The following is a 25,024-nucleotide window of genomic DNA, read 5'->3' as shown; positions in this document are numbered from 1 at the left end:
TTTCCATGTTGTATCTCTAAACCAAACTAAATTTACAGCATCTGCAGGTTTACAGCCTTGAATTTCATTGCTCCTTAACAGAGAAATTATAAAATAATGCCTTATTCAGTCGCATTACAGATTGAGGGATTCACTATATATGAACCAATGGCTGAGCTAGTGTGAATAGGTGATAGGTGGTCATGTGGACTTGGTGGGCCAAGGGGTCTATTTCCATGCTGTAATCCCTAAACTAAACTGATGGCAACACAGATTACAATTTTAAATTACATAATTGGCAGTGTAGTCCATTGGATTATCCTGAGGTTGCGAATGTGTTATGCAAATAGTGGTTCATTATTATTATTATTTTATAACTATATCAGTTACAGCTACTGAAATCCTTTATCTGTCCATAAAGTGATTCTTTAACCCTTCCTCCCTGTTAAAAAATGATATAATTTGGTCTCATGTCAAGAAAGTTGGATGAGAACCAAGCCTAGCTTAAACCAATTGCTTGGCTCTGGTTTGTCCCTGAACTGACAAAGGTGCAAGAAATTGAATGACATTCAGTGCAGAATTCACTTATGGATGATATAATTCATTGAAACATTTTGAATGGACCTTGAGGATGAACTGTGTATGCTGGAAGGAAACAACTCTGAATCATTCAGTAGGTGTCCTTGTACTATTGCTGCAGAGGGAATGCTGCTCATTCTGAACGAGTAATGCTTTAGTGATATCTTTGTGTATTGTGTACAACGAGGGAGCAGAGGGAACATTTCCCCCTAAGTATTGAATCAGAATTCCACCACTTTAGGCACACAGTGAGATTGTCAGTCTCACTAGATAACTAGTTTCAAACATTTGGGTATCACTAATTTAAAAGTTGCCAAATTTGTAGGAATCATTTATGGCCTGTTTAGATTCCATGCTGAGAGCTCTTTAGACTTTAGAGATACAGCACAAAACAAGCCCTTCAGCCCACCAAGTCTGCGCCGACCAGCAATCATTTATACTAGCACTGTCCTACACACTAGGGACAATTTACAATTTTACCAAAGTCAATTAACCTACAAACCTGCCCATCTTTGTAGTGTGGGAGGAAACCAGTGCACTCTGAGAAAACCCATGCAGGTCACAGGGTGAGAGTACAAACTCCATGCAGACAACACCCATCGTCAGGATCGAACATGGGTCTCTGGCGCTGTAAGGCAGCAACTCTACCACTGTGCCACTGCACCCTCTGGGGAAGCGGTTCCTGAACATTCAATTTTTAGATTAGGCACATCACACATATGGACATATTTCATCAGAGCCTATGTGGGGATTGTGAATGTGAGATTATTGCAGTGAATGGAAGCCAGTGCAGTTTAAAATCATCATCCATCTTCATTAAAGTGTTAACATTTGCTGATGTTTTGGTTTTTAACATTCTGTTTTATTTTTGGTTAAGCTTCACCCTTAAAGATGTGAACTTGCAGTGGTACTTGTTTACAAAGAGATCTGCAGATCAATTCTGAAATCACCAAGTGCTGGGGTCTAAAGGCTCAGGTTAGACAAGATCAGCTATAATTTCAACATCTATCCTTGATGGCTACGAGGTTCAGTTTATTCAATGATACTTAAAACCACATGTGAATTCATCCAGAATCTAAATGAAGACGTGAATTCATCCAGAATTTAAACGAATCTCAACAAACTTGTTGCACTGTAAATCCCCAAATTCTCAGTAGTTTAGGTTTGAGTTTAGTTTGAGTGTAGTTTATTGTTACGTGTACCGAGGAACAGTGAAAAGCATTTGTTGCGTGCTAACCAATCAGCAGAAAGACAATACATGATTGCAATCGAGTCATTCACAGCGATAGGGCCTCCCATTTAATGAAGTTGTCACATATTGTGTTTTCTATAACATACCGAGTCCTTCGATATGTTCGAAGGCCTTTTCATTGTACCATAAAATTCAGCAAAAGCAAAAAATAAGCCTTGAATATACACATTGATAAAATGCACTCTGTTTTCCCTCTGTTCTTCTCTTGTGCTCTTTTGAGGCCCAGCTTAACTGTGCTTTCAATGACTGCCTCTGTTCCTTCTCCTATTTTCATACTGCCATTGTCTGCAGCTTTCAAGCACTTGGATCTGGTCAGAAAAACCACGAATAAGAATAAGCATTGAAAATTACAACCTTGCTTTCCGCAAAATAGCTCTACTATTGAATTATAAAAAATTGCAAACCATTTTACTGTAATTGCTGTGATTTTGTATTGACCAAATGTTAAGTGGCAATATGTAGTTGTGGCCTTAATTGTTCAGCCTTGTGGTTGCTATCAGAAAATGTATTATTAATAATTTGCTGTATAGTTTAATGAAAGAACTTTATTGCTGGGTTATTTGAAAACTGCATCTACTCTGATAATATATTCTTTACTGCATTTCTGCAGATTCTGCATAAAGAACAAAACAAATCTTTAGATCAAATAAAGGGATTGTTAATGGAGTGGAACGTCATAAGATGCAGTTGATGGAGTGACTATTTGCGTAGTTGAGTCAATCTTTAGACTTTAGACTTTAGAGATACTGCACGGAAACAGGACCTTCAGTCCACCGAGTCCACGTTGGCCAGCAATCCCCGTACACTAGCACTATCCTATACACTAAGGACAATATGCAATTTTACCAAAGCCAATTAAGCTACAAACCTGTATGTCTTTGGAGCATGGGAGGAAACTGGAGAACCTGGTGAAAACCCATGCAGACACAAGGGAGAACGTACAAAACTCCATACAGACATCGCCTGTAGTCAGGATCGAACACGTGTCTCTGGCGCTGTAAGGCAGCAGCCCTGCTGCTACACTACTGAGCTGTGCTAGAGCATTTCCTGTGCTATGTGCAATCTTTACGGTGAACTTTAATGTTCACAAAGACTGGGAAAAGCAAATTACCAGGAATATCGTGGACAATTAATTCATGGAAGTGTACAAGAGATGGCTTGCTAGGACCCTTTATAACCCAGCAATAAATTGTCTTCAAAACCCCAATGCAGCAATTTATATTATTAATAATGTTTTTTAAGAGAGAAAGTTTGAGGCTGAACAATTATGGCCAACAAGAGAACAAGCTACTTTAGGTCAGGCATGGTGAAAAGTTAAAATGCTAATTGGTGATCTGGCAGTAAAGAGGCTTTTAGAGAAGTGTGATCAGCATATAATGGTATTTGTGATATATAAGTTCATACTGATTCATTCAATTCAATGCTTCAATGATGCAAGATTTTTTATTGTCACACATGCATAGCACAGTAACATTCTTCTGCACAAGCCAGAAATGCACAGTCACCATATTTTGTTGTTGTTTTCAAAGAAAAGGTCCAAAGTCCAGTCCACATGCTGGAAGTACGTGTGCGCCCCTGATCCAGGTAAGCCCAGGTAAGTCCAGGTAAGCCCAAGGAAGCCCAAGGAAGCCCAAGGAAGCCCAGGTAAGCCCAGGTAAGCCCAGGTAAGCCCAGGTAAGCCCAGGTAAGCCCAGGTAAGCTGCAGGCCCACGACCCAACATCCCTCTCCCCACCCGACTGCCTTTGTGTCCAGGAGGCTGCCGATCTTGAAGAGGCTGGAGGTCCCTCTCCTATCGGCCAACTCATCGGTTCTCGGAAGCCAGGTTCTTTACACTTGAATAAGCAGACATTGAAGGCACGAGCTGATGAAAATAGAAACAAAATGGTGATGGTGGAAATCTGAAACAAAAATAGAAAATGTACAATAAAATTGAGCAGATCCGTCAACGTGTGTGCTCAATGAGAAACAGTCATTTTTATGGGTAGGCAATCCTTCATCAGAAGTGAAGTGTGAAGTAACGTTGCAAACGCTAGATTTTATTTTGTGAACATCTGTGATGTCAGCCGAAGACTGCTGGATATGCTAATCATTTTAACTGCCCTTTCTATTTCCATACTTACATTTATTTCCTGTGCCCTTCGAATGCCAGAGTTCGACCAAATTAAAGGAACAGTACCTCGTATGCAGCTTGGGTAGCTTACAACCCAATGCTACGAATATTGGATTTTAGGGGAACTTTTCTTCCCCCCACCCCACCCTCCATCCCTGTACCCTATCTGGGTACGCACCCATTTCTCCCCCTCTCCCAACCACATCCCCTTTCCCCTTCCTCACATATCTCTTCCTCTAGCTTTAGATCTCAATCCTCTTCTCTCCTTATCTTATACCCTTTTGTCTCTTTTTCTAGTTTATCTCTAGTCCACCCATCTGACAAGCAAAAACATCCCTCATTTCTATCCACCTATCACTCACCAGGCTTTGTTCAGTCCCCCACTTCTTTTCTAGCTTTCCCTCCTCCCATTACTAAAATCAATCTGCAGAAGGATTCCAACCCAAAGCAACACCCTTTCCATATCTTCCTGCGGTGCTGTCTGAACGGCAGTTACTCCAGCACTTTGTGATTTTTTCCCCCAAACCGGCATCTGCAGTTCCTTGCATCTACTAAACGTTGTTTCTCTTTCCACAGTTGCTGCTTAGATTTTCTAGCATTTTATTTTATTTGTGTGGGGGTTTTGGTTGTCCACATAGATTGGGGATGACATTAAAACGAATGTCAGTGAAGGAGTAATGGTTAACTTTTTACAGAATTATTACATTATTTTGCAAAAACAAAAGTGCTTCCTTCAGGCAAAAAAAACAAACTCAACAGGTAAGTAGGCCAGCCATGGTTAACAAAATAAATTAAAGGTAACATTAGATCAAAAGGAAAACATGACACAACAAGAAATTAGTAAATCTGAGGAGAGGAGACTTTTATGATACAGCAAAATGAAAACCAAGGCATTAATAAGGAAAAACAGAATACAAAAGGCTAGCGGGGAACATAAAAATAGATTGTAAAAGCTTCTATCTAAATGAGAAAAGGAAAAGACTAGCTAAAATTAAAGTGGCCCTTGCTCAGACTAAGACATGAAAAACTACTCTGGGGAATGAAGAAATGGCAGAGAAATTGAACAAATATTTTGTGTCTGCCGTCATGGACGATAGCACAGAAAACCTCTCAGAAATAATGGAGGACTGCACATCCAGAGTACACAAAGTGCTTAAAATAAATTTACATGAATAAAATATTAACATTGGAGAAATTAATCAGACTGAGAGGTGATAAATCCTCCAGATGTACTTCCTGGTGTTGTGAAGGAGTTGGCTGTTTGTCATCTTCCAAGATTCCATAAATTCCAGAATAGTTCTTACAGATTATAAGTTAGCAAACCTAACTCTACAGTTGTTAAGAGTGAAAGAGAATGCAGGGAGATAGAGGTGAGTTAGCCTAACTGCAGAAGGAGGGAAATTGCTCCAGTCTGAAGTCAAGGAAGTAGTAAAAAATAGTGATTATGTTTGGGAAGTCAACATGAGTTTATGACAGGAAAATCATTTTTAACTGCCAGCCATTGTTTTTTGATGGAGTCATATATACGGCATGGAAACAGGCCCTTCAGCCCAACTTGCCCATTCCAACCAAGATGTCCCATCTACACTAGTCCCATCTGTCCGCATTTAGCCCATATCCCTCTAAACCTTTCCTTCATTCACATACCTGTCCAAATGTCTTTTAAATGTCAAGCCCCTGTCCCACGATGCGAGTTTACCCAAGAGCTCTCCCGAGTTTAAAAAAAAATCAAACTCGTGCTACTTCATCACGAGTATTTTTCTACTCTTGGAAATTTTTCACACTGTTGAAAAAACTTCACGAGTTTCTGCGTTTCCCCGAGTACCTGTCGTTAGCATTACGAGCCGCTATGAGACATCCACGAGCTCCGACGTACCCATTACGTACATTCTACGTACTAAAAGCCCTGTCCCACGGTGCGAGTTCATTCCAAGAGCTTTCCCGAGTTTAAAAAAAATCTAACTCGTGGTAAGCACGGAGAATGAACGTAGCGGGTACGTCGGAGCTCGGGGACGTCTCTTAGCGCTAACGGCAGGTACTCGGGAAGACTCACTAACGGCAGGTAAGATCGGGAAGACTCGTGAAGATTTTTCAACATGATGAAAAATGTCCACGAGAGCCCCGAGTACCGACGAGTGGCCATTACCGTAAATCTCCGAGTTCCAATCAGGGCAAACTCGGGAGAGCTCTTGGAATGAACTCGTACCGTGGGACAGGGCTATTCCCACGAGTTTGATTTTTTTTTAAACTCGGGAGAGCTCTTGGGTAAACTCGCATCGTGGGACAGGGCCTTTATAGTACAGGACAAATGCCAGAAGAATGGAGTTGTGAGGGGAAAAATAGATCAGCCGTGATCGAATGGTGGGGTAGACTCAATGGTCTGAATGGCCTATTTCTACTATGTTTTATGGTCTAGTACCTACAATGTTGTAATTTGCAGCACTGATCAGGGCAAACCAGTCAGTGTGTTGCATTTGAATTTTAAGAAGATGTTCAGTAACGTACTACACCAGAGATTATTAAAATTAAAATTTGAGATTTGTTTGAGGTGGATTCAGTATTAGTTAATGGACATGAAACAGAAAATAGGAATAAATGTATCATCTTAGGTTGGCAGTCTGTGACTAGTGAGGTATTACAGGGACCAGTGCTGGAGTCCCAGTTGTCCATAGTTTACATCAATGATTTGAATGACATGATCAGGTGTAATATATCCAAGTTTGCTGATGATGCAACACTGTTTCGCAGTTTGGGCTTTGAGGAGAATGCTTTAGGGAATTTAGACTAGTTAAGTGAATAGACAAGATCGATGCAAATGGTATATATTGTGGAAAGAAGTGTAGGAAGGAACTGCAGATGCTGGTCTAAACCGAAGATAGACACAAAATGCTGGAGGAACTCGGCGGGACAGGCAGCATCTCTGGAGAGAACAAATGGGTCACATTTCGGGTCAAGACCCTTCTTCAGACTAGTCAGGGAAATGAGAGATATAGACAGTGATGTAGAGAGGTTATAGAACAAATGAATGAAAGAAATGCAAAAAAGTAACAATGATAAAGGAAGCAGGCCATTGTTAGCTACAAGCGAAATATGAGATGCTGTCCCTCCAATTTGCCATTTATCCGGCAATCCGGTTCGGTAAGGAAAATATAGAAAAACAGTCTTTTTTTAAATGGATTCATGGAGTCACGTGGCACAGAAACAGGGTCCTTGGCCCTTCGTATCCACGCAAACCAAGGTCAAGGTGCCTCATCTAAGATAGTCCCATTTACTTGCATTTGGCCCATATTCCCTTTAAACACGTCATACCCATGTACCTGTCCAAGTGCCTTTTAAATGCTATTGTAGTATTTGTCTCAACTATCTCCTCTGGCAGCTCGTTCCATATACGCACAATCCTTTGAGTGAAAAAAAATTGCCTCTCAGGCTTGCTCACCTTAAAGCTATGCCCTCTGTTTCTTGATTCCTTTGCCTTGGGTAAGAGACTGTGCATTCACCCTATCTATTCCCCTCATGATTTTATACACCTCTATAAATCATCCCTCAACCTCTTACGCTCCAAGGAATAAAGTCCTAGCCTGCCCAACCTCTCCTGGCAGTCCAAGCAACATCCTTGTAAATCTTCTCTGCACTTTTTCCAGCTTAATGATGAAAAATTGAAAGGCTTTGGTATTCTCCTTCTTCCATTGCTTGTGTTTCTTTTTCCAATCTAATTTCTTGAAACATGTTTATATACATTTTGTATTTTCTTTCATCCAAATGCATGGACTTATGTTCACATGTTCTGTTGAGAGTTAATGATTGAACATAGAACTCAAACATTGGTATTTTATTTTCGGCATTTTTGTAACAAGATAAAAGGTTTATATGCAGCAATGCAGCCAAAACTGCACACTCACAACCTGTAGAACCGAAAACTGTGGCCAAGGATTTGGAAACAACAATATTTAACCTAGAATGAAAAGGCAGAATAGAGAAAATGCTGTGGGTTTCCTGCACAGACAGAGCACCCTTTTTCTCTGGATGTAGCAATATACACAGCCAGTCCAGGAAAGTTATATGTCATCTTCACAAATCACTTGTCAACCATAAAATTTGAGGACGCTCTTCAATTTGACAGTATTCTTAATAATCCTTCAACCTCATTATTAGCTCTTCAGATATAATTCTCGCAATATGACATTCAATGTTTAATTTAGTTTAGTTTAGAGATTCAGCGCGGAAACAGGCCCTTTGGCCCACCGAGTCCGCGCCGACCAGGAATCTCTACACATTAACACTATCCTACACACACTGTAAACAATTTACAATTTTACCAAAGCCAATTAACCTAGAAACCTGTACATCTTCAGAGTGTAGGAGGAAACCGGAGCACCCGGAGAAAACCCACGCGGGTCATGGGGAGAACATACAAACTCAACACAGTAAGCATCCATAGTCAAGATCGAACCCGTGTCTCCGGCGCTATAAGACAGCAACTCTACCACTGCGCCACTGTGCTGCCGTATTTATTGATTCTGCAATGTAACATAACTTTTATTTTTGGCAATAGGCAGGTCCTTATTATGCTTCAGACTTTTGTCAAGAGTTAGTGCTGAGTTTCCATCACTTTGAGCTGCTTTTCCTGGCTTTGCTACTGCGAGGAACTGTAGGGAATCCAATTGCAACAATTCAAACAACAATCATGAAGTTTTAGAGCTTTAGTACACCTTCACTTGCCATAAGTTATTAGAATATGATGTGGGAGTGAGCTAAAAGCTACATCATGGAAACAAGGCCTGGTTAAAACCAAGCTGTTCTCTGTCTTAGGTCATGCAGCGTGGAAACAGGCCCTTCAGCCCAATTTGCCCATGCCAACCAACACACCCCATCTACGCTAGTCCCACCTGCCTGCTTTTGTCCCATATACCTCTAAACATATCCTATCCATGTACCTGTCTAAATTCGTCTTAAACATTGCGATAGTACCTGCCTCAACTACCTTCTCCGGCAGCTCGTTCCATACATTTGTATAAAAAGTTACCCCTCAGGTTCCTATTTAATTTTTCCCCCCTCACCTTAATCATATGTCCTCGGGTTCTTAATTCCCTACTCTGGGCAAGAGACTCTGTGCATCTACCTAATCTATTCACTCATGATTTTGTACACCTCCATAAGACCACCCATCCTCCTGGATTCCAAGGAATAATGTCCTAACATGCTCAACCTCTCCCTGTAGCTCACTTCCTCAAATCCTGGAATAATCTTGGTAAATCTTCTCTGAACCCTTTCAAGCTTGACAACATCTTTCCTATAACATGGCGACCAAAACTGAACACAATACTCCAAATGTGGTCTCACCAACATCTTATGCAACTGTAACATGTGTTTGCCTACATGTCTATGGGTTCAAGCTGCAATCGTGGGTTCTCATCCACCTGAGGTTTTGATCAAATAAGAACAAAATGACTCAGAGGGATCATGATATCTACATTAAACTTAACATTTGGCATAGCTGAAATGATGATTGGAAATATCATTAGGTGGTGAATTTGGAAATATGGCATTGTGCAATGTCCAAATTGCCATTGGCAATTACTTATTTTCTCCACCTACCTCTGCACATGACTTGAATGCTGCCTTTTATCCAAGGGGCCTGTCACGTACTTGCAGGTGATTTAGGACATAGAACAGTACAGTACAGGTACAGGCCCCAAATATTTGTGCTGGACATGATGCCAAGAAATAGCTAATCTCATGTGCCTGCACATCCTTCCCTACCCTCCATATCCTTATGCATATCAAGAAGCATATTTTAAATGCTGCTTTTGCATCTGTCCACATTGCTATCCCTGGCAGTTTGTTCCTGGCACACACCACCCACTGTGTAAAAAAACTTGCCCTGAGCATCTCCTTTCAACCTTGGCCCTCTCACCTTAAAGCTATGCCCTCCAGTCTTAGATATTTTCACCGTGGGGGAAAAGGTTCAGGTTGTCTACCCTATCTATCGCTCTAATATATTTTTATATGCTTCTATCAGGTTTCCCCTCAACCTCCAGCATTCCAGAGAAAAAATCCAAGTCTGCCCAGCATAGCCAATACCCTCTAACCTAGACATCAGTCTGGTAAACCTATTCTGCACCCTTTCCAAAGTCTCCACACCCTTCCTGTATTGGGGCGACAAGAAGTCCACACAATACTCCAAATGCAACCTCACCAAAGTCCTATAAACCTGCATCATGACCTCCTGACTCGTCTCCTTAATTCTCCGACCTATGAAAGTAAGCATACCGTATGCCTTCGTTACCACTATCGACTTTATTTGATTTGCAACATGCATGTTACCTTTCTCACTTACTCTAGCCATTCCCTGGAGGTAAAGAACCAGTTTGCAAATTCAGCACAAATGCACAATTTCCTCCAGCTGATACCAGTCAGTTAACAGAAAGATCAGTGTTTAAGAAGGAACTGCAGATGCTGGAAAATCGAAGATACACAAAAATGCTGGAGAAACTCAGCGATTTCAGCAGCATCTATGGAGCGAAGGAAATAGGCAACGTTTCGGGCCGAAACCAAGGGTTTCGGCCCGAAACGTTGCCTATTTCCTTCGCTCCATAGATGCTGCTGCACTCGCTGAGTTTCTCCAGCATTTTTGTGTACCAACAGAAAGATCAGCTTGGGTTTCAATGATTTAATGATTCAATGATACTTCATTGTCACACCTACCTAGGTCCAGTGAAATTCCTTGTTTTGGCATACAATCCGGTAAAATCACACAGCAGACTTCACCTAGGCTGTACACAGCGGCATGGTGGCGCAGGAGTAGAGTTGCTGCCTTACAGCGCCAGAGACCCGGGTTCCATCCTGACTACGGGGCAGGATCCACACCAATGGTGTGTGTATGAAGGTGATAGTGTGCGGGGATCGCTGGTCGGCGTGGACTCGGTGGGCCGAAGGGCTTGTTTCCGCGCTGTATCTCGGAACTAAACTAAAGTAACCAAAGAGTCGCCAGGTCACTAGCACCGACAAGATTTCAGGAGTTCTTAGTGCAGTCTTATCTTCTCTCAGCGGTGAACCAGGCCTGTCGCCGCACGTGGCCACAGGGCGGCCCGCCGGGTCCCTCTCCGTTCTCGGCCGCACCCCGCCAGGTCCCTCTCAGACAAATAAAATCAAATCAAAATTAAATCATCGATTCTCCTAAAACATAATACATTACTGCACCCATCGGGCTAAGGACGGCCTGCATGGTGTTTCGCAGAACGTAATTTACATCCATCAGTGAGAGTGATTTTTCAGCATCTCGAGTAGCTCACTTGATTAGTTCTTTGTTGTCACACAGAACATTTTGTAAAAGTCCAATTTAGGTAGATCCTGGAGATGTATTCTGCTTCATCAAGCACGTCTGCTGAAATGCAGGAACATTGATGGAAACTGTCAGTGGTTTCAAAATATTTAAGAGTGGTATTGATTTTAAACTTTTCTGTCTAAACAATGTGAAAAATGCATTAGCCGTGTTGTATTCTGGCCACTGATAAATGCGGCAGCTCGACCTGATGTTTACTATTGATATCTGTAATCTTTTCACAAAGGCATTAAAGCAGAGATGCCCAGAAATTGGACATTTTTGATGTGCTAAATTGGTGCTGTGCTTGGTGTTGATGCCAAAGTCCAAATTCACAGCAAAATATGGGCTTTAAGAGATTGTTATTGTTGCTTGCTCCCCTTCAAGAGCATCAAAGGCCAACCTGCACACATCAGGAAAAGCAGCACTAAAGGGAAATAGCAGTCTTAGAGAGATTTCTGCATGTTAGCTGCAGGCTGCCAGAGAGGTGAGTGAGAACAGAAGTGCAGTGGGATGAAGGGGTGATTGTAGCAAACAAGAAGAAAGGTAGGAGGCATCAGGTGGGAGATGGGATCCAGGGTATCCTGGAGGAAGAGAAAGACGGCTAGGATTCTCACTCCCATATCCCACAACCACCATGCCCAGTGTGACGACCGGTCAGGAATAATCTCTTATAGAAACAGTGAATTCCAGATCAGGTTAACGCACAAAAGGACACAAAATACTGGAGTAACTCAGCGTGTCAGGCAGCATCTCTGGAGGACATGCATAGGTCATGTTTTGACCAGCTACACTAGTCCAGTCTGCCTGTGTTTGGCCCATATCCCTCTAAACCTATCCTATTCATGCAGAATACGTGGAGTGGTCTTGGTATTATTTAAATAAGATTTTATCAGTTTCAAAATGAACACTAAAGTAAGTCGATATCGAGAGGTGGTCATAGAGTCAAACAGCGTGGGAATAGGCCCTTCGGCCCAACTTGCCCACACCGGCCACATTTCCCAGCTACACTAGTCCCACCTGCCCGCGTTTGGTCCATATCCCTCCAAACCTGTCCTATCCATGTACTTGCCTAACTGTTCCTTAAACGTTGGGATAGTCCCTGCCTCAAAACTTCCTCAGACAGCTTGTTCCATACACCCACCACCCTTTGTATGAAAACGTTACCCCTCAGATTCCTATTAAATCTTTTCCCCTTCACCTATGTCCTCTGGTCCTCGATTTACCTACTCTGGCCAGGATTTTCTGTGCATCTACCCAATCTATTCCTCTCATGATCTTATACACCTCTATAAGATCACCCCTCATCCCCCTGTACTCCAAGAAATAGAGTCCCATCGCGCTCAACCTCTCCCCATAACTCAGACCCTCTAGTCCTGGCAACATCCTCGTAAATATTCTCTGAACCCTTTCCAGCTTGACAACATCTTTCCTATAACATGGTGCCCAGAACTGAACGCAATACTCTAAATGCGGCCTCACCAATGTTTGAAACAACTGCAACATGACCCTATTCCTATTGAACTTCTATTATCAATACTCGTCAAGACTGATGAAGGCCTGATGGTGTCATGGATGTTGGTGAGAATTTTGACATTATGACATTTAGACAATTTTTGACATTTTTATCATCCACTTGACATTGTGTATGCCCAGTGTTACCATTATTTATCCTCAAAAAGAATCTCCTTTGCAGAATTTATCTTCTGTTTGGCAATTTGATTCTCATGTTGCGTGTAAAGATTTTCCAGCTTGAACAGTGCGGAAATCAGGTTATTTGTTATGTCCATGGTGAATTACTCCGTAAAAACCATGATGGCATGGCTGAATGCTACATTGAGGGTTACAACTTTCATCCTAAGTTTTCGATCTTGGCCAGCACTGCACGGCATCCTTTACAGGGGTTTTATCACTGAGCTGAAGGTGATGCATGGCCTACCCACTTCCTTTGTGGAGAGATTACCTAATACTCATATGAGCCGCATTTACAGTGATCATTTCTAATTATTGATAGAGCTTCCCACGTGCAATTAAACTACTGCACAAGATAGTCACAAAGTGCTGGAGTAACTCTGCGGGTCAGGCAGCATCTCCAGAGAAAAGGAATAGGTGATGCTTCGGGCCAAGATCCTTCTTTTGTCAATCCAAACGTCACCCACTCCTTTTCCCCAGAGATGCTGCCTGACCTCAGTTGCCTGAGTTACTCCAGCATTTTGTGTCTTTCTTCAGTGTAAACCAGCGTCTGCAGTTCCTTCCTACTGCACAACCCCATTACACAGCTCAAAATGATGTTGAATGTTGTGCTGCACACAATACAGGGCAGACTGAAAATTGTATTGGCATTTTTCGGGGCAGTAATTGTTACATGCAATGTCTATTGCTAATGCCCACGCCTTCCCTGTGTCAAATGGTCTGATATTTTTAATAGCTGAATCATCAGCATTTTAACTTGTATTCTGTGTTATGTTCACTGTGATGAATATATGTAGTCAATGTCTGCAGTTAATCTATTTACCAGCAAAATAGCTCACAGGCTTCCAGAATGGGAAAACCTTGTGTTGGCCTCTAAATTGGCATTGTATATGGCCCCAGAATTCTTGATTACATTTTACAATTGAATGCCTTATAGAAGAGTAAAAATTGATAGATACCCCTTTGTGGAGAGTGACAATTTACACAAACCCCATAATGGATAGGAAGGAACGGCAGATGCTGAAGATAGACCGAAGATAGTCACAAAATGCCGGAGTAACTCAGCGGGTCAGGCAGCATTTTTAGAGAAGGATAGATGACATTTTGGGTTGGGACCCTTCTTCAGGCTGGTTGTGGTGTGGTGGGGTGGGGTGGGGTGGGGGGGGGGGGGGGGGGGGGGTAGAGAGCTGGAAGGGAAGATGGGCAGGACAAAGCCTAGCAAGTGATTGGTGGATACAGGCGAAGGGGGAGGGGTACTTTGATGGTTGGACAAAGACCAGAGACGAAAAGACAAAAACAATTGTAAGATAAGTATAGAAAGGTATAAATTGTGTCTGCCAAGGCCTGATGGATCTCTCAGTTGCTAACCATTTAACCCCCCTTCCCATTCCCGTACTGACCTCTATGTCCTGCGTCTCCTCTATTGCCAGAGTGAGGCCACGCGCAAACTGGAGGAACAGCACCTCATATTCCACATTTCCACAGTCTTACAACCTAACAGTATGAATATTGAATTATCAATATAGGTAACTAACCTATAAACATCCCCTCTTTTTTATATATATAATCACCACCCCCACCTTGTGTCCCACCTGGACTCACACCCATTTCTCCCTTTTCACCCTTCCCTTCCACCTATATTCCTCTAGTTTCACAACTCACACTTCTTCCATTCTTATCTCACACGTTCTGTCTTTCATCCCTGGCCTTTGCTCAACTAACTGTCTATCAAAAACACCCTTCACCCGTATCCACCTATCACTCACTAGGCTTTATCTTGCCCCCCCCCCCCCCCTCCAGTTTCTTCCCCCTCCAGCTTTCTTCCCCTTCCCACCACAATCAGTCTGAAGAAGGGTCCGACTCGAAAAACATCACCTATCCCTGTTCTCCGGAGATGCTGCCTGACCCGCTGAGTTACTCCAACTCTTTGTTTCTTTTTTTACATGACAACTCATCTATTTATAAAGTATATAAATTCATGTTGCAATTGTTCTTACAATCCAGCACAGTGGTGCAGCTGGTAGAGCTGCTGCCTTGCCGTGCCAGAGAGCTGGGATCAATCCTGACCTCGGGTGCTGTCAGTGTGGAGTTTACACGTTCTCCCTGTGACTGCATTTGTTTCCTTCGAGTGCTCCAGTTTCCTCCCACATCCCAAAGATGTGCGAGTTTGTAGGTTAATTGGCCTCTGTAAATTGTCCCAAGTGTGGAGGAAGCAGATGTGAGAGTGGGATAACATAGAATTATTGTGAACAGGTGATCAATGGGCGGTGTGGACTCGGTGGCTCGAGGGGCCTGTTTCCACACTAGATCTATAAACTGAAACTGAAATAAACTGTTGTCCTTCAGCCTAGGTTCCCACACCAAGATCTACATCACACAAAGCCATTTGGCCCATTGTGCCTGTGACAATCCTTTGCAAATGTCTGCTCTGTTCTTTTCCGTAGCAGCCGCCCTGCTCCATCCTTACCTTGCTACAGTAACCTCTTATTCCAATATTTATCCATTCTTGCCTCAACTGCTGCCTGTGAAAGCATATTCTACACAGCTAACACCGACAGCATAAGAGCCGTTACACTGCATCTCTGTGGATGGTGCAAATCTTTAATGTGCATGACTAAGACTGTTTTGCTTAAAATGAGGGGATAAAATTAAAGCTGTCCATTGCAATGATAGGTAATTATTGCAGAAGCACAGACACTGTGATCATAGTATCTATTTTTTCTCTAGCATCAGTCAGGAAAGAAATGTTGTACTTGGCACAGCGAGTTCCTACTTCCGATGTCTTTAAAGCTGAATCTGAATAGCTCCATCCGAGGGCTTAATAGCTCAGTGAAAACTTGACTCGGTTCCAGCAACCCATTTCACTTAAAAACTAAATAAATATTTTGGTGTGCCAAGCTTAGTCTCCATTGCCAGCTCACACTACTGCTCATTCATGGTCAATGAGTGGAAAAGCTAGTTTATTTTTTATTTTTTAGAGATATAGCACAGAAACAAGGTCTTCGGCCCACTGTGTCCACACCGAACAGCGGTCCCCTGTATGCTAGCACGATCCTTCACACAAGGGATAATTTACAATCTTTATCAAAGTCAATCAACCCACAAACCTGTACGTCTTTGGAGTGTGGGAGGAAACCGGAGCACCCGGGGAAAACCCACGCGGCCACGGGGAGAATGTGGGCACGGGGAGAATGTACAAACTCCGTATAATAATAATAATAATGGATGGGATTTATATAGCGCCTTTCTAATACTCAAGGCGCTTTACATCGCATTATTCATTCACTCCTCAGTCACACTCGGTGGTGGTAAGCTACTTCTGTAGCCACAGCTGCCCTGGGGCAGACTGACGGAAGCGTGGCTGCCATTCTGCGCCTACGGCCCCTCCGACCACCACCAATCACTCACACACATTCACACACATTCACACACAGGCAAAGGTGGGTGAAGTGTCTTGCCCAAGGACACAACGACAGTATGCACTCCAAGCGGGATTCGAACCGGCTACCTTCCGGTTGCCAGCCGAACACTTAGCCCATTGTGCCATCTGTCGTCCCGTATAGACAGCACCCATAGTCAGGTGACACTGTAAGGCTGCAACTCTATTGCTGTGCCATCGTGCCACTATTTAAAGATGCGACGGGGAGACCCAGATTAGACCCAAACCCAAAATCCCCAGCTCCCTAGGTTGATGCCTTATCCATTAAGTCACTGGGTCACCACTGCTTTATTGTTCTTACTGCTCACTGGAATCTTATCCCTACTCACACGTATGGCAAGAAAGTGCAGCAATGCTTTATATTATATAAGCAAGGCCAGAACAGTTTAAAAAGGATCAAATAGGGAAAGCAAGTTGTAATGAAATGTATTTGTAGATAATGATGGCAGAATAATTTAATATATGAAGACTGTGTCGGATCCATTTCAAGAATGAACAACTCCAATAAATGTTTACAAGAAAAATGCAGTGCTACTAGAGTTCAGAGTAAACATTCTTGCAAGCTGGTGAGAATCATACACTGCTCCATCTACTGTATATAATTAAAAGTCTCATCTTTACCACTTCCTGTCTGCGCTTTATATTGATTTTTTTTTAAACGCTACCATATATCGCTATGATTTTTGGCCATCTTACTCACAGTCCTCCTCCGCTGAGCAGGCCCCCAGGATTTTTCCCATTGATGAAAAATAAAAAAGTTATGAGTTTTTAAAAAACCTTAAGATCCTCTCGCCTGTCAATCACCGCGATGAAGGTAACACCCTTCCGGGGGGCTGGACTATAAAACCCCGGATGCCTGGACGTGACTCAGTCACTCTGTAAGATCGCAAGGGAGAGGTCACGACTCTCATTCTTAGCTGTGAATCAACTGAACTGTGAGTCTGCAATGTACTTGCAATAAATGATTTGTTAGCCCTTAATGACAATGCCATGAGTTGTTTGGCCTGCAGCCCTGCCTGTGCTTGATACTCCAATGCTTTATTAGGTCCGACTGTGTTTGGAAGGAATAAATGCTTTATTAGGTCCGACTGTGTTTAGTTCAAAAGACCCGCTCATTTTGTGACTTCTGCTTAGTGGGCAGGTCGCGCTGATTGCGTAATTTGTGTGTGTGTGTGAGTGTCTGTGTGTGTTTGTGAGTTTATGTGTGTACATGTTTGTGTGTGTGTATGTGTTTGTGTGTGTATGAGTGTTTGTGAGTGTATGTGTGGGTGTCTGTGTGTGTGTTTGTGAGTGTATGTGTGTGTGAGTGTGTGCATGTGTGTGAGTGCGTGCGTGTTTGTGAGTGTGAGTGTGTGTGTGTATGTGTGAGTGTGACTGTGTGTGTGTGTAAGTGTGTGTGTGAGTGTGTGTGTGTGTGAGTGAGTGCGTGCGTGAGTGTGAGTGTGTGTGCGTGTGTGAGTGAGTGTGAGTGTGTGTTTGTGTGTGCTGTAAGTGTGTGTGTGAGTGTGTGTGTGAGTGTGTGAGTGTGCCCCCCACTGGCCAGCAATATTGGATTTGGTGGAGAGGTGGAATATTGCGTTGGGGGACCAGCCCTCCCGTGTGAAGCTGGGACCCAACGGGTCCCACTTAGTCTAGTATACTTCTAAAAAGAAATTGTGTCTCATTTATTGGACTGAGCTAGGAACTATTCTTCGATTTAAAACTAATATATCCTATAGGGACTTGGGTTCCTAACAATCTAGAATCGAAAAAAAAATCAAACAAGAAACCCGCCTTCAAAAAATCAAACAAGAAACCCAACAAAAAGCTGAAATTAGAAATGTTATTTATAGAATTGAAACTATAGTGTCAGTAACGATCTTGTATTATTATTGTTACATGAACTGAAATACAGTGAAAAACTTCATTATGAATTCATTCACAGGCAGATTATTATTTTCTCATAAGAAATATTAAATATTTTTGCCTGTGAAGTGAAGTTCTTTTCTTTAACTCCCAAGTACTTTGATAAGGATGGTTTAGTAAAATATCAGATGTTAAATCTCAATGGTATTAGAGTTAAAAAGTCATGCAGTAGTGAAACAGGCTCACTGGCCCGCCAAGTCCATGCTTAGCATCAAGTACCTGCCTACACTAATCTCGTTCACCAGCCCTTAGTCTGTAGCCTTTAATGTTTTGATGACTCAGGTGTTTGTCTGGATGTTTCTCAAATGTTACGATACTGCTATCCTTCAACACCCACTCATCAATTCATTACAGTCTATTTTTTTAAATTCTTAGTTTCATTTAGAGATACAGCGTGGAAACGGGCCCTTCGACCCACCGAGTCCACACTGACCAGTGATCCCGGTACACTTGCATTATCCTACACACTAGGGACAATTTACAATTTTTACAATACAATACAATACAATACAATATTTATTCAATGTCATTTGAACCTCAGTGAGGCTCAAACGAAACTCTGTTTCTACAGCCATACACACAAAACAATTCCTACAAGACGCACAAACAATTCAATTCACACAAACATCACACAAGCAATTCACACAAAGCCAATTGACCTAAAACCTGTACATCTTTAGAGTGTGGGAGGAAACCGGAGCACCCGGAGAAAACCCACATGGTCATGGGGAGAATGTACAAACTCCTTACAGAAAGCACCCGTGGTCGAGATCGAACCGGTTCTCTTGCGTTGTAAGGCAGCGACTCTACCTCTGCACCACCATGCCACCGTGCAGTTCAACCACCAGGGTGGAAAAGTACTTCCTCAGATCCCCAGTAAACCTCTGATGTTCAAACTTTAAAAGTCTTCCAGTTTTAAATACCTCTGCCAGGTGGAAAAGTCTCTCACTTTCAGCCCTTTCAATGCTCCTTATAATGTTGTACATCTCAATCAGGTCACCCCTCGGCCTCTTCAACCAAGGAAAGCAAATCTGAACTATCTGGACTCTCCACATAACTCGAAAGCTCCATCCTAGTTCAACAAATAAAGTCATGTTGTAAGTACTCAGAAGTGAGGCACAATTTCACAGAAGGACCAGGTGTTGTTCCTCATGACAAAGACACAAAGCGCTGGGGCATCTCAATGGGTCAGGTAGCAACCCTGGAGAACATGGACAGGGGACTTGTCCATTTGGGATCCTTCTTCACCGAAAGGCCTCGACCCAAAACATCACCTATCCATGTTCTCCAGAGATGCTGCCTGACCTGCTAAAGTTACTCCAGCACTTTGTGTCATTGATTTGTCAACCAGCATCTGCAGTTCCTTGTTTCTACACTTTGTTATTCCTCAAGTCCTCGGTGATGTTTATCCCTCACTCAACGTCAGCAAAGAAAAACAGTTTAAATGGTTATTATCGCATTGTTGTTTGTGAGAGCTTGCTGTGTCTCAAATTGGCTGCGGCATTTCCTGTTGCGTCATTGACTCCACCTTCAGTGGTATTTCATTCGGGATAAGGTACTTTGCGACAACCTGTGATTATGAAGAGCGACCATGTAATTATAAGTCCTCATAGGCATTGGGCCGGAAGTGAAACAGTGCTGGTATTGTTTGCTACACTCCCTGCCATGATCAGACAATTTAAAACAAAATTAAAACTAAATCTGATATTTTCAAGTGTTAAAGGAATTGGATGACAGAGCACATGCAACCTTTGGTCTTACTATCAATCAGCTATCATATTCCCAAAGTTGCTACTATTTCATCTTTCTCCTGACATCATTTAAACACCCCCAGATTATTCTTAGTTAAAAAAGAAAAGCTGGAGAATCTTTGGAACTCTCTGCCACAGAAGGTAGTTGAGGCCAGTTCATTGGCTATATTTAAGAGGGAGTTAGATGTGGCCCTTGTGGCTAAAGGGATCTATGGATATGGAGAGAAGGCAGGTACAGGATACTGAGTTGGATGATCAGCCATGATTATATTGAATGGCGGTGCAGGCTCGAAGGGCCGAATGGCCTACTCCTGCAACAATTTTCTATGTATCTATGTATCTATGAGAACTCAGCGGGTGTGGCAGCATTTATGGAGAGAAGGAATAGGCGATGTTTTGGGTTGAGATCCAGATTATTCTTCATTGATTTTTGATTGATTGAAAGAAAAGGCATGGGAAAAGGCCCTGCGGCCCACCGAGTCCACCCTGACCATCGATCATCCTTTCATACTAGTTCTATGTTATTCCACTTTTGCATCTGCTTCCTAAACACTAGGGGAATTCCTAAACACTAAGGTCAATTAATCTACAAACCTAAAAATAGACACAAAAAGTTGGAACAACTCAGCGGGTCAGACAGCATCTCTGGAGAAAAGGAATAGGTGACGTTTCAGGTTGAGACTTCAGACTGAGAGTTCGGGGAAAGGGAAACGAGAGATATAGAGAGATATAGAATAAATCAATGAAAGATATGCAAAAAAGTAACGATTATAAAGGAAATAGGCCATTGTCAGCTGTTTGATCGGTGAGAATGAGTACAAATATAATGACTCAACAGGACGACTTTGAAGTTGGTACGACGGGTGGGGGAGAGATGGAGAGAGAGGGACCGCAGGAGTTACATGGAGTTAGAGAAATCAATACATACCACTGGTTTGTAAGCAGCCCAAGCGAACTATGAGATGCTGTTCCTTCAATTTGCAAAAACCTGCACGTCTTTGGGATGTAGGAGGAAATCGGAGCACCATGCGGTCCCATGCGGTCACAGGGAGAACATGCGAACTCCACACAGTCAGCAGCCAAGGTCAGGATCAAATCCGGGTCTCTGGCGCCGTGAGGCTGCAGCTCTACCAGCTGCGTCACTGTGCTGCCCACATTTTTGAAATGTATTGATTTCATAATATTGTATAAACATGTTCAGACATTCACAAGGTGCATGAAAGATAACAACAAAATGGCAGAGGTATCAAACCTGGAGGGCTTTAGAGGTTTAAAGGCAAGAGGTTTACGAGGGATCTTTTGTACCAGAGGGTGGGAATCTGGAATTCACTGCCCAAGTGGGTGGTGGAGAGAACAGTTGAGAGATTTCTAGACAAACACTCAAGACATATGGTTCAATGGTGCTTTATTGTCACCTGTAAATTGTACACTGTGAAAATCGTTTTGCATAGATCACACATGCATGAGTTGCCATATCGGATCAGCACATTTGATGCTCTTGAGCAGCTCCGGGTCCAGGTAAGCCCCAGGATGCTGCAGGGCCTCCTCCATCCCCCACGACCGGCTCAGCCCGCAAACTGTCATCAATATCTTAGCCCAGACACTCCTTGTGTCCTGGGGGTGTCTCCTGCAGCTGACCTTGAAGGTGCTGGAGGTAATACCCAGTCCCTCTCCTTGCGTCCGTCTTCACCAGCTGCTCCCTCCTCCTTGGCTCTCCGGTTTTCGGGGCCCAGCTCGGCAACTACCGAGCCTTCCCCCTTGCAGGCCTGGTATGGTAGGTCTATCACACTGGTTCTCAAGAGCCCCAGAGAATGGTGGACTCCGCCCAATCCATTGTGGGCACAATCCCCCCATCATCGAAAGTATCTACATGAGGCGCTGCCACAAGAAGGCAGCATCTGCCATCATGGATCCCCACCGGCTAGGCCATGCCCTCTTCATGCTGTCACCATCATGCAAGAGGTACAGCAGCCTGAGGTCCCACACCATCATTCACGAACAGTTACTTTCCTACAACTATCAGGTTCTTGAATCAACATGTACGATCCAAATCCAATCTCAACAACAGTACTGTCCACCTCTTGCACCAGCAGAGACCAGTTTCCCAATTGAGTTTTTGGCACCAATGTCTTGTTTTTGAACGGTCTATTTTTCTTTTCACTATACTGTAGAATTAATGTGTAATTGAGACACAAGATGCTGGAGTAACTCAGCAGGTCAGGCAGATCTCTGGAGAAAAGGAATAGGTGACATTTCGGGCGAGACCCTTCCTCAGTCTGACAAAGGGTCTTGACGCAAATGTCACCTATTCCTTTTCTCCAGAGATGCTGCCCTACCCGTTGAGTTACTCCAGCATTTTATGTCTATCTTTGGAGTAAACCAGTATCTGCTGTTCCTTCCTATACATAATGTGTCATTTAGGTACATTGATGTTTTTGTGTGTTGTCTGAGTTTATGTACCTGTGATGTTGCTGCAGGCAAGATTTCATTGAATCTGCACCTTACCATATGACAAGAAACTTGTTTTGATTTAACATTGAAAGTAATTTTCTATAATAAACTATTTTATTGGCCTTGAGCGAAGTATACCTGGAGTGAGGTTAAATATTACCAAGAATTTTAATTACATCAGCAGGGCACAATGACATTTCCTCGGGCAAGATGACACAAATCAAACAGAACTGTTCATATTTTGTTCAAAATGTACATGTTTTTTATTGTATTTGTCATAGATTAATGTATAACATGTAAGTTAGATGGCAGAATTGACATAAAGCTAAGGTCACTATTAGTAGAAGTACAGGATTTAATTCATTTATTTTTGCATTATATTTCCCAATTTAAATAATTGTGTAGTTTTTCAGGATTTACTGGGATTTTAGAATGGACCTCAATTTAACATTGTATTTGACCACTATACGGTGACACAGCAGCAGAGTTGTTGTCTTACAGTACCCGGGTTTGAACCTGACTACAAATGCGGTCTGGACGGAGTTTGCTCGTCCTCCCCGTGACCGCGTGGGTTTTACCCAAGGGCTCCGGTTTCCTTCCACACTCCAAAGACATACAGGTTTTGTAGGTTAATTGGCTACGATAAAGATTGGGAATCGTCCCTATTGTGTAAGATAGTGTTATTGTACGGGAATCACTGGTCAGCATGGACTCGGTGGGCTGAAGGGCCTGTTTCCGCACTGTGTCTCTAGAACTAAAAACTAAAACTGATATTACTTTGCTTAATCAAATTATGTTTGAACTACATAAATTTGCTCAAACCAATAAAATAAATGTAGAATGAAGAAAGGTACAGCATGGGTACAGGCCTTTCGGCCCACCGTGTCCATGTCAAATATGATGTTATGTTAAACTAATCTACTCTGTCCGCCTGTGATCCATATCCCTCCATCCCCTGCATGTCCACGTGCCCATCCAAAAGATTCTCAAATTAGTTTAAACTTTAGCCACAGGTAATCAAGATATATATCTCCACTTTCATCACAGACTGTGTGCAATGATTGTACTTTTAGAAACAATTCTGGCTTTGTGATGCTTTGGAAAAAAATGGTCTGTTAAAGTAGAAGAAACCTGAGACTTCACCCAGCAGTTAAAAAGCTAACAATTTAATTGCAGACAGGTCAAATTGTGTTTCCTTGGCCACATAAATGATCTATTGTTTATTTTCCTCTCATATTTTCTTGCATGTTATGGAAAGCTTCCAGCTCCAGTTAAATATTCACTAACAATCCTTAGATGGAGTGTTTCAAAATGCTGTATGTTATGTACTGGTCTCATTACAAATAATATAAAGTTGATTCCATTGTTTCACGTGTGGCCCCATTCATTCAAATTCTTGCAACCAAGGGGCAATGGATATTTAAGTTAAATTCTGTTAGTTCTCACATTTTTCAAAGCTTCAAATTAATTTGTTACTCTGATATTGTATAAATATGCACAGTCACTGATTTTTAATTCTGTCAAGTCATTGAAAAAAAATCTGTTTAAATGTACATTTTTTAAACTTTACAATATTTCTTTCATGAATGCCTTATGATCAATGTAAAGACTGTAGTCATGTCATAGACGTGAATTGTTAACCAACTGTTAATCATGTTTGGCAATTTTTTAATTTGATTCCATTTGTGTCTCTTTTCCAGCAAAAATGTGTATTGGTAAAGTACCCTTAATATAGAAAACATCCCAAAGTGTTTCATGGTACATTCATCAAATGAAATTTGAAAAGAAATCACATGAGATATGAGGGGTTTCGGCGAAGTAGCTTTAAGGGACTTTTGTAAGGGCTTAAGAGTTGGGAAGATTTAAGTGTGGAACTCCTCAACCCAGGTATATCTGCAGGAAACATTGGTGCCAATGACATAGAGAGTAAATGTACAAAGAACCAAAATTAGAAGAGACACAGATAATAGGAAAAGATGCAAAATGCTGGAGTAACTCAGCAGGTCAGGCATCAACTCTGGAGAACATGGATAGGTGGTCCAAACCCTTCTTCATACTGATGGTGGGAGAGTTGGGGGGAGGGGTGGGGAAGGAAGGCTGGTTCACGTACACCTTGTCTAACTTCATCTAGTACAACTGACGTTCCCGATGTGGCCTCCTGTACATCGGTGTAGACTCGGTGACCGTTTCGTCAAACACTTGCACTCACTCCACCAAGGCATGCTGGATATCATGGTTGATAAACATTTCAACTCCTCTTCCCATTCCCATATGGAAATTTCTGTCCCGGGCCTCCTCCTTTGCCAGAAAGAGGCCATCGGAAACTGGAGGTACAACGCCTCATATTCCACTTGGGTAGCTTACAACCCAATGGTATGAACATTGAATTTTCCAACTTTAGGTACCTACATAATCATCCTTCTGCCCCCACGTACTTCCCCTCCCCCACCCCCTATCCCTGTGGATCACCTGAGCTCGCAACTATTTCTCTCCTCTCACTCCCCTTCCATTTATATTCCTTCATCTAGCTTCACAATTCGCAAC

This window comes from Amblyraja radiata, chromosome 26 (assembly GCF_010909765.2).
Source record: "Amblyraja radiata isolate CabotCenter1 chromosome 26, sAmbRad1.1.pri, whole genome shotgun sequence".
Taxonomy (NCBI): Eukaryota; Metazoa; Chordata; class Chondrichthyes; order Rajiformes; family Rajidae; genus Amblyraja; species Amblyraja radiata.
This window is presented reverse-complemented; position numbering follows the sequence as displayed.